Source organism: Ailuropoda melanoleuca, chromosome 1, assembly GCF_002007445.2.
Source record: "Ailuropoda melanoleuca isolate Jingjing chromosome 1, ASM200744v2, whole genome shotgun sequence".
Taxonomy (NCBI): domain Eukaryota; kingdom Metazoa; phylum Chordata; class Mammalia; order Carnivora; family Ursidae; genus Ailuropoda; species Ailuropoda melanoleuca.
In genome coordinates, this window is record NC_048218.1 from 9,974,331 (window position 1) to 9,985,261 (window position 10,931).

General features: G+C 45.9%; 1 long non-coding RNA gene across 1 annotated transcript; it reads left to right on the forward strand.

Moving 5' to 3' along the window:
- Positions 1-3,432: 3,432 nt before the first annotated feature.
- Positions 3,433-6,928, forward strand: LOC117803273. Its single transcript, XR_004626967.1, has 3 exons — positions 3,433-3,557; positions 5,218-5,350; positions 6,828-6,928. It is a non-coding gene; the product is annotated as an uncharacterized LOC117803273 (long non-coding RNA).
- Positions 6,929-10,931: the final 4,003 nt, after the last annotated feature.

The following is a 10,931-nucleotide window of genomic DNA, read 5'->3' on the forward strand; positions in this document are numbered from 1 at the left end:
TCCCAGGACCCAGAGATCATGACTTTAGCCAAAGTCAAGAGTCACATACTTAACGAACGGAGCCACCCAGGCGCTCCAGCAAAGTGTTTTTAAAAATACACTTGCTCCATGATGAGCGCTGAGTCACGTATAGAATTGTTGAATCATTATGTTGGATACCAGAAACTCGTACAGCACTGTATGTTAATTATACTTCAATTAAAACCAAAAATGCTGGCTCCACAGAAAGCCATTCGAGCAGTGGAAATGAGTGCAAGTTTGAGGAAACTGATTAGAATGAAGAGCACACAGACCCCCGTCAATTACCCCGTTAGGTCGGAGGAGAGGTGAATGGATCGTCTGAAATACATACAGTCCAACTGTGACAGTAGAACAGCTTATTCTGCAGGCTAAATAAAAAAACGTGCTCCCGAATTGAGCCAGAACTGTGGGGGCTGCGGGGGCTGCATCATCACAGAATGGCTTTTGTGAGCCTAGGTTCATGTCCCCAGTTTGCCTCGATGGAAACTCTGAGAAGCGGTCTGATAAAATGTGCTATTCCGACTGTCGGAGGGATATTGTCAATCATCCATTCATTCCCACAGCAGTCAGTTATCCGGCGTTTAGCGCTGAGAGCCACAGATCCTTACAGGCAGGTGCTATAATTACTGAATATTGATTACCTCTGTGCCTGGCATTATGCAGCATACAAGGAGAACCCCCACTCTCCCTGTTCTCAGGCAGCTCACGGTACAATGCAGAAGAAAGACAACGAAGTGTTAGAATGCAGTACGATCATTATATTTGATAAAGGTGATAGAGAGAGCAACATATAGGGGACTGGATAGGGACCCCAGATCTTATCTGAGGGGGTGGTAGAAAAGACAGAGGAAATTTGATGACCCCTATTTGGATGCCTGATCCTTGGAAGTTCCTGGTGTTTAACTCAACCATGAATGGAGTAGGTTCCCAAGTCCTTGGCTCTGCTACCCGGCTTCGGTGACCCAGCTGTGGTCCTGAACTAAGAGACTGGAGAGAGAGAGAGCAATGAAGACAATGGGGTAACCTCAGCCAATATTATTCCACAGGAAGCATGGACAAGATGTAGTCATGGTCACCTGGAGTGGGGAATGGGGGAGGGGGGACGTAAGGTAGAGGGAGCAGTTTACAGAACTCTTGCTTTCTTCCAGGTGACTGGACAGATTGCAAATTAAAGCAGAACAGAGTGGGATGAGCAGGTTTGATGGGAAAGATGATGACTTTCATTTTGGCCTTTTGATCTGAAGTGTTCTTTGGAAATTAGCTTGTATTTCAGATGCCAGTAATGAGCTGGGAAGATGGAAGGGGCAGAGCTCGCTAAAGCCCCGGATGCCCCACAGCCAGAAATCAAGTCCCAGGTCAGAGTGAGACAGTCCGGGTGGAAGAAGCTGTCCCTGATGGAGTTTTGTGCATTCTGTTTATTTGCCCTACTAGGTCAAGGTCACTTGCTGGGATGAATGAAAAATACTAGGACTTCTGTTTGTATTGGTTTCTAACTTTAAAAGAAAAGAGAAAGAAAAAAAGAAAAAAAGAAAGAAAGAAAGAAAGAAAGAAAGAAAGAAAGAAAGAAAGAAAAAAGAACGAAAGAAAGAAGGAAGGAAAGAAGGAAGGAAGGGAGGGAGGAAGGAAGGGAGGGAGAAAGATATACTCTGCTGCTTTGCCATGTGGGTTAACCCTGGTACCCATTCTCACTGCAAGAGCCAGACTGGCAGGTGTCATGAGGAAGCTCACGGCACCCTGAAGGGACAGCTGGAGCTCCAGGTGGCGTGGGCTGACACAGCTCTTCACACCTTCTTTGCTTTCCAAATTTTGCTGTTAACTGCAGGTCCCAAATTCCCACTAAGAGAATTTGCAGATTACATTACCTAGTTTTTAACCAAACTCACCCTCATGAAAATGGACAAGTGCCTTACAAAGATGTCTGCTAGACAATGGTATGAAGAAATTTCTATGGAAGCAAGCAAGGGGGGGCGCAGAGAGAAAGGGACCAACCGCCAGCCAACGGATTCAGTAGTTGAAGATAAATAAATAAAACTAACCTAGCTCTTCAGGGTCAAAGCGACATTTAACAGCAAATGAGAAAATAACCACTTTCTGCCAGAAACATGTATTACAGGGAGAACATTCTGAAAACAGTAGTTTGGAAAGGTTTCTATCATTAGTGCCATTACTGCCAACAAATGACGTGTGACATCTATCAGAGCTCTCGTATCTCACACTTGAAAACTTGGAAACACCATTTCCTAACCTGCTAAAAAGCTTCCAAGGGATTCTGTGCATTTTAAAACCCATTTCTGAAACCTATAAAAATGAATAACTTCCAATTAATTTGCAAGAACAACTCACTGACATCAAGGAGCATGGAAATTTACGAACAGCATCACATAATAATAATAGTAAATAATAACAACCCCTGGCATGTTTGGCCGATGGGATTGAAAAATGAATACCCTGATTTAGTAAGCAGCGTACCTAATACCTGCCATGTGGCTCATTATGATTTCCCAAAAGGACGAAGCACATTTAATCACATCACTCTCAATAAGATATCGTTCATAAGTAACTGAAAGTTACAGAAGATTTTTGAGAAAACAGGGTATTTTTGATGGTTGATAAAGACTTTACCTTTTTGATCTTCCAAGCTAGAAAAGATGAGGGTAAAAACATAGTAAACATTCAGGGGCGCCTGGCTGTCTCAGTCAGTCAGAGCGTTCGACTATTGATCTCGGGGTTGTGAGTTCAAGCCCCGTGTTGGACGAAGAGAATCCTTTAAAAAATAAAATAAACATTTAAATTTGTATTTATTTCCTTTTCTTATACTTTTTTTCCAGAGATTTTATTTATTTATTTGAGAGAGAGAATGAGCACAAGTGGGGGAGGGGCAGAGGTAGAGGGAGAAGACGACCCCCCTGCTGAGCAAGGAGCCCAAGGACGTGGGGCTCAATCCCAGGACCCTGGAATCATGACCTGAGCCAAAGCCAGACAGTTCACCAACTGAGCCACCCAGGCGCCCTCTTACACTTTTAACGTATCTATTTCTATGTATATTTTATAATAAGCATCACATATATTATGAATAGAGTGAAGGAGACATAATTTAGAAATAAATGTTTTTAATTATATATAACATAGTTTATTAATGTTATTACATACATGATCTGCATATGTCTATATTCATAGATGACAGATGAGCATATATTAATATACCATACTACATATAGTATATATTAGATACTATTGATTGTAATTACTTTGTCGTATGTTATATTATACATACCATACATATACTTGCTTACATTTATTAACGCATATGTATATATTATAATAATGTGCATATATTTACATAATGCATGTATATATTATACTCCTACTATATTTGTGATCCTCCTGCCTTTCCCTAGTGTATTCACACTCCCACATTCCTGGAAGACAACTTCACATCTTCTCTTGCCTTAAACTCTCGATGCCACATTCCTCACCCTCACCATCAGGAGATGGTATCACTTCCTAATTCGCTGAGAAGACCTGGGGAACCACAGGTAACTTTTATGATCCCTACCAGCACCTGTGCTGAGCTTGCTACCTGCTCTCCCGGGGCAATAAATGGATTCCCTTCTTCTCTCTGGACCCGCCTCTCCACTCCCATACCAGGTGCCCTCCCTCCCTCCTTCTCCTTGGCATAGAGATGGCTCCAAAAATCCCCCTGCCCCGCCCAGTCATCAAGCTGTCTTTATCTACTGAGTCATCTCCATGAGCACACAACCCCGGTATTTCTCCTCCCATCTGTAAATACAAACAAAGCCCTTCCCTTACTCTGATTTCTTCCCATGCCTCTGTCCACCATAGCACAGCATCTTGAAAGAGTTGCTTAGACTCCTTGAATTTAATTCTTCTTCCCCCAGTTGGGCACTTCTCGCCCTCCATTTCTCCAAAATTTCTCTTGCCAAGACCAGTAATGACGTCCAAAGTGTGAAATCCCAATCTCAGGTCCCCATCCTCCTCAAAGCCAATCTTCGGGCGGCATCAGGCATGGAAGACCGTCTGTCCTCCGTGAAGCCCTCTGTCTCTGGTTTCCAGGACACTGCACCTGCCCGGTGCTTCCCTGGCCTCTCCACCCACCTCCCCAAGCACCACTGCTGACTAATGTCTGAGTTCATACCCCTGTCCTCACTCTGAAGGAGATCTCGACGGCCTCACGCCTTTATATTCTATCCAGAGCTGCATCTCCCACAGCATTCCTCTAGCCTTCTCCCCTAAACTCCAGATTCTCTACCCAACCGCCTCCTGGACGGCTCCATGTGCAGCCCTACATGGTCTCTTGAGCCTCTACTGCCCCAAAGTGAGCTCCTGCTAATGGCCCCTCCCCAACCTGCTCTTCTGGGAGTCTTTATCTAGGTGAGAGGTGGCTCCTTCCCTGCGGCTATGCGGACCAAAGCCTCAGACTCAGCCTTGACCCCTCTCTTTCTTTAAGTATGGTAGATGCAATCATGGTCCCCTCGAAGATTTCCACATGACAAAACCCGGAACCTGTGAGTATGTTCTCTTACAGGCCCTGCTCCTTGTGCGTTCGTGAGCACGAGGTCATCATTATTTAACACACCAGGCGTTGCTGGGTATCCCAGGCAAATGAGATGTGGTTCCTACACTATAGGGTAAAATCAAAGAAGGAACTCATCACATCGGTTAAAAACCATCCCTGAGGAGGGGCTCTGGGAGAGGCCCCAGTGACGTCTCCCTAAAAGGAACTATCTCCTGTGGGAATGATGACAATGACTTCAGCCTGACCTCAGGACAAACTAGCACAGCACACACAAGTGCCTTCTGAGGACAGGCTGTCAACAGACTGGGCATGAGGTGGGACAGGTCCTTAACGTCTCACCCATCTTGCAATCTGAAGAGAAGAGCTCATTAGCGCAAGAGCTCACTGGTCCCTAGACCCTTTTGGTTCGCAATCCTCTTGGGAACTTCCCAGGGGTAATCCGAAACTGGTGTGCATTTGCAGAGGGCCGGGAGAGACCGAAGAAAGAGGTGGGCCACTCAGGGCTTGTGGGTGGCAGGTGTTATAAGCAAGAGAACTTGCACACGAGGGTCGTCGGGGGCGGCAGAAAGATGAATGGATCTCCACACCCGCCCTCTAACACCAAATCTTAAAAGTGGATAAAGAGGCCCTAATCAGGTCCGGCCACGTATACCCCACAGGTGTTCTCAACACCGCATCACCGTCTCCAGGACGTACCTCCCAGACCCTGGGAGCCAGAAGGCCAGTGGAATCCACATTCGAAGGACAGGGGAGGGGGTGAGGAGCCTCCAAGTGCCCCCGTCCAGCTCTCAGGTCAGTTGGCAGCCATGTCTTTTCAGTGACCTTACCCACCAGTCCAGACCCTGCCCTGGTATTCATTCCCTAGAGCTGGCCAGAGGGCACGACCAATTTACCTGTATTCTCACTGTTAAAGGACTTTTTTTTTTTTTAAGATTTTATTTATTTATTTGACACAGAGAGAGAGAGACAGCCAGCGAGAGAGGGAACACAAGCAGGGGGAGTGGGAGAGGAAGAAGCAGTCTCCCAGCGGGGCAGGGAGCCCATTGCGGGGCTTGATTCCAGGACGCTGGGATCACGCCCTGAGCCGAAGGCAGACGCTTAAGGACTGAGCCATCCAGGTGCCACAGTTGAAGGACTTTAACACAGAAGAGAGAAGAGTGTCTCCAAGAGGGAGACCCAGGACCAGGAGTATTAGTATAATCTTCCATTCTGAGCCTCTCCTCTGGGCCAGGCAGAGGCCGGCCACTGTTTCTAGCCCCTCAACACTTCTGACAGAAAGCTCTTAGGTCACCTTTCTGTGCAGGCAGATTTGCAGCAACAGAGACGGCGAGTGACTCCCCCAAGGCGAAGGAGATACAACGGACAGAACTGAAACCTAGGCCACGTGTCCCTGACTTGTGAAGCCCCATGGGAGACTGCGTGCTACTGTGACAGGATTCCTGATTTTAGCTCGATACAAAGGAAAATATTTTGAACGCGAGCACCCTGAAAATGCGTGGCTGTGAACTTCCAGAAGTAGATAACCTCTTTTCTTATGCACCCATCCTCGACCTCCGATGGCCTCAAGATGGCCCAGGTGACAACCTGACTTCTGTATAACTGTCGAGGTCCACTTTCTAGGACCTTCCTGCGGCCTGGCTGCATGGCTGCCCTTGGTCACCACAAGGCACCCTGAATTTAATTTAAATTCTCTCCTGTTTAAACAGGCTCCAGAGGTTTTGGTTCCTTGCAACCAGAAGAATCCCAACTCACATAAAAACGACACAGGCGTCAGCTACCTTGAAAGAGAACTTAGGGTGATAGAAAAGCTAACAAACTTTCTAAACTTGGAAAGGCAAAGGAACCAAATTCCAATATTTCTCTCAAAACTCAGTTTATAACTCAAGCTTTCCGATTTAAGAAGTATCAGGAGACCATAGAAAATAATAGGGATTTTAAAAGTGGAATTTAATTTAATTTTCTAAAAGATTGCTATTTTATTATTTATTTGAGAAGGAGAGAGAGAGAGAGAACACAAGAGCAGGGGAAGGGAGAAGCAGACTCCCCGCTGAGCAGGGAGCCTGATGCAGGGCTTGATCCCAGGACACTGGGATCACGACCTGAGCCAAAGGCAGACACCTAACCCACTGAGCGCCCCTGAAAGTGGATTTTAAGAATGAAACCTGATTAGGCTTGATCAGGCGGAAAAGTTCCTTTCCCTAAAAAAAGAAAAAAGAAAGCCAAAACGACAACAACAAAAACACAGCATATATTTGTGTTTGTTTTACAGAAGGTAACAGAATAGGAATTTCCAAATGGCACATTTGAGGAGCTGACTGGAGCAGCCTTCGGAACAGTTTCTCCCTTGTAAGAGCAAACACTCGGAAAGTCAGCTATTTGCCTTTTATCCTAAATAAAATGTTTAAATGTCTATAATCTCTCGAGTGTGCAGAAATGCCTTTGGTTCATTTAATAAGCATTCATCGAGTGCCTACTGCACACAGCCCCCTTCAATTCCGGGAACAAAACAGAAAGCAATCCAAAGTGTTATCCAATGACACTTTCCCACCTGGCAAATGAATAGGCTGGCTTATCCAGGCATCGGCGTGTTTGCATAACCGGGCTGCATTAAATGGAAGAGACAGATGCTAAGAACAAAAATAACCAAACGTGGCTTTCTGAGCGCCTCGTCTCTTATATTCAGTAATTACAATGGCTGCTGCGAAGGAAGGAGTTAGGGGAGGAAAATGAACGGGAAATGGTAGGATATATTAATTAAAATTTGTGTCCCTTCCCTCATTTCACAAAAAACAAAACAAAAACAAAACAAAAACCAAAAAAAGAATCTCTGAGAGCAGCTCTTTATCCATGTAGGTTCCTTTCCCTTCCCGGTATCTGAACGTCTGGATCGAATCTGCTCCTGCGAGCCAAGGAGAAGGGAAGGCTGTCTATTAGATGCCCAACCAGGGAGCAGGGGTAGGTTTTGGATTCCATCGCCACAGTTGGAAAAGGAGGAACAGCTAACAGTTCCCAAAGGACACGTTAGGAATTTTGTACCTCTTTCATGGTAGAGCAGCTCTTAAAAGATGGCCCCCAAGTTTAATGGATTTCACCCTGAGCAGCGTCAGTGAAAGCATAAGACACGGGGGTCTGCCTTTCTTAAATGTATAAGGTGTGACAAAGACGGCAGTTACTATAAAAGTTTATTTTCTAAGTGGAAGGAAGAATTGGACATCTTATGACCAAGTCTACCACCTGCAATGGGGCAAGAACTCCAGGCATGCCCCTAGATGAGGAAGGGGTGATGTTAATCCTAATTATTGAGAGATTCCGTCATTTCGCTCTGATATTTTGAGAGCTCTCGATCTCTCAAGCGTCACGCCCAGGGCTGGTCCTGAGTACCTGAGAGTGAGCCCTTCCTTAGAATCATCACCCTGCCCCCCATTTTGAACCTCAAGCACCTCCTACCTTTGCTCCCAAATTCCGACCTCTCCCATCCCTTCGTTTCTTTTCCTTTCCTTTCTTTTCCCTCTCCTCTCCTTTTCCCCACTGTTTTTCTTTGGTTCCTTACCATTGTTCTGGGTCCTAGAGTCCCAAGGGGCAGAGGCAGCTCAGGATGAGAGCAGAGTTGGTACTCTGCTTTGCCATTTGCTGCCTGTTGGCTTGTGGGAAGGTCATTCAATCTCTGAGCCTCGGTTCTAAGAACCAGGAGTAATAACACCATTTGTGGGGATCATGTGACCTAGTTTATGTGTGCACCCATTAATTAACAGCTAGCCAAATGAAATCGGTATTATTATTGGGATCACATAGACAACTAGGAAAAAAATGTCACCATCTTAACTTCGCTGCCTGGAGAGGGAGAGGAGAGAGCCGGTGGTGGGAAGCCAAAGTCACTGAAGTAATGTGTGACTGTGTCTGCGTCTTAGTAAGGACTAGCTGCATTCCAAAGTCAAGGACAGGTAACTCTGTCTTTACCACTTGCCTGAGGTTGACCTTGTGCCTTTTTCTCTTAGCTCAGCAGCTGGCCAGCTGTGATGGCCTGCTCTGTGTACATTTTAGTTTTCTTTTTCCTGGTGTGTTTCCTGCTCACATGCATTGTCCCCTGGCCCTCTCTGCTTGCTCTAAGCAGCTTAGGGTAAGCCTGGATTGAAGGAGCGTCCTGTCCTAAGGGTGATGACAACATGGACCCACCCAGCAACGGGTTGCCTGGGTGTTGTTTTTCCAAAACTGGTGCCTCATCCCCTTTGTTACCCTTTTCAGAATGTCTGGCCAAGTTTACAGAGAGTTCTCGACTCTGCAAAGTCACCCACTCTGCCACAACTCATCTAACCCCTTGTGGCCTTTAACACAGTTTCTGTTTTGTAAACACTAGCTTTATTGAGATATAATTCACATACTGTAAAACTCGCTCTTGAATGTACAATTCAGTGACTTTTAGTATATTCATGCAGTTGTGCAAACATCACCACATTTCAATTTCAGAACATTTTCTTCACCCCCCTCCAAAAAACAAAACCCTTTAGCACGTACTGCATCTTCTCTCCTCTCCCAGCCCCTGACAGCCACTCATCTATTTTCTTTCTCTGTGGATTTGCCTATCTTGGACGTTTCATATAAATGGGATAATACAGTATGTGGTGTTTTGTAACTGGCTTCCTTCACATTGCTTAATGTTTCCAGGGTTCGTCATGTGGTAGTGTTTATCAGAACCTCATCCCTTTTTATGGTTGAATAATATTCCATTTCTACGGATGTACACATCGTTTACCCATTCAACAATGATGAACATTTGGGTTATTTCCGCTTTGGGGCTATTTTATTTTTTATTTTGTTTTGTTTTATTTATTTATTTTGAGAGAGAAAGAGAACACCAGCAGGGGGACAGGGGCAGAGGGAGAGAGAGAGAGAGAGAGAGAGAGTCCTAAGCAGGCTCCACACTCAGGACAGTGGGGCTATTTTTAATAACAATGCTATGAACCTTTGAATATTGGTTTTGTGTGGACATGTCTTCATTTCTCTTGGGTTCATACCTAGAGAGGAATTGCTGAGTCCCACCGTAACTCTTTGTTTAACTTTTTGAGGACCTGCCATACTGTTTTTCCAAAGTGGCTGCACCATTTTGCATTCCCACCAGCAATGACGGTTCCTACATTCCTTGATCCTTATATCACATTCTATTTCATGAGTTATCTCTGCATGCATATTACTAGTCCACGTGGATTTAAGCGCCTACTGGCCACAAATCGCTGGTGAGATTGTCACAATGGCAACAACAGCCCACAGCATATTCTGAATAAATCTCAGCTATTAGTTGGATATACTTTTTATTATATTCAGTTACAGTTCTTAACTAAGTTGGGTCAGCCCACTTTAGGAGAAAACACAGGTCTGATTTCACACCTTCCAAACAAACCTACACATAAACAGAGCTACCAGCCCTTACTGGACTCTTAACATATATGACTTCATTTTTCACTTAAGGAAACTAAGATTCAGGTTACTCATCCAGATAATTAAGACCAAAGCTGAAATTCAGACCCAAGTTTTCACTGCATCACGTTGTCTTCCCTGGTGAAAGAATTCTATCTATTCTGCAGGGAGAGTGAGGCTTATTTGAGAACTTGTGCTTTCCCCCTATTAATTCCCCAAAGGTAGGGACCAATGTTTTGCTCCCTTTGTTAACTCCTCTTGTACACAACACGTAGTGGTAACTCAAAAATTTACTTCTGATTATATAAATTTTGAACAATGATATAACGACTAATACGCTGAAATATAAAAGTACGGTATTGTCACGGTCTAGTTCAATCCTTTCTGCGACTATATGTCATAATATACGGTAAGCCTTTAACCGCTTGCCAAAGGCCACGGAGCCAGAGCCAAAACTGGATCTCGCTTAAATTCCCCAAAGCTGGCCTATGTGCCTCAAAGCGTCACCTCCTGGGAACCAGAGAAGCTCTGCCTCTGCAGTTATCATCCGGGCGCCCAAGATACTGCCTGGTGCCATTCAGCTGACACCAGCGGTCGAAAAAGCGGAACTGGCTGAAGAGGCCTTTGCCCCTAACCAGCATGGCCACCCTGAGGCTTCGGACTGAGGGCGGTGGAATGAGGATCACGTGAGAAGAATTCCGTTCTTTTATTGGCTTTCTCTCCTGGAAGGGCGGGATACAATGACCCAGCGGGGGGCGGCCTTAAAGGAACCGCCGCTAAGTCCCCCTGAGCTCCGCCCCCGGGGCTGGGCGGGGCCGGCGCGCGGAGGCCGCGTCCGGGGGAGCCGTGGTGACCGCCGCCGGCTGCGACGGGAGCCGGAGGGGGTTAACCGCCGAGCCGGCGGGCGGGAGAGCGCGAAGAAGCGCGCGTTCTAGCCCGGCTCAGCCGACGGGGGCGCACC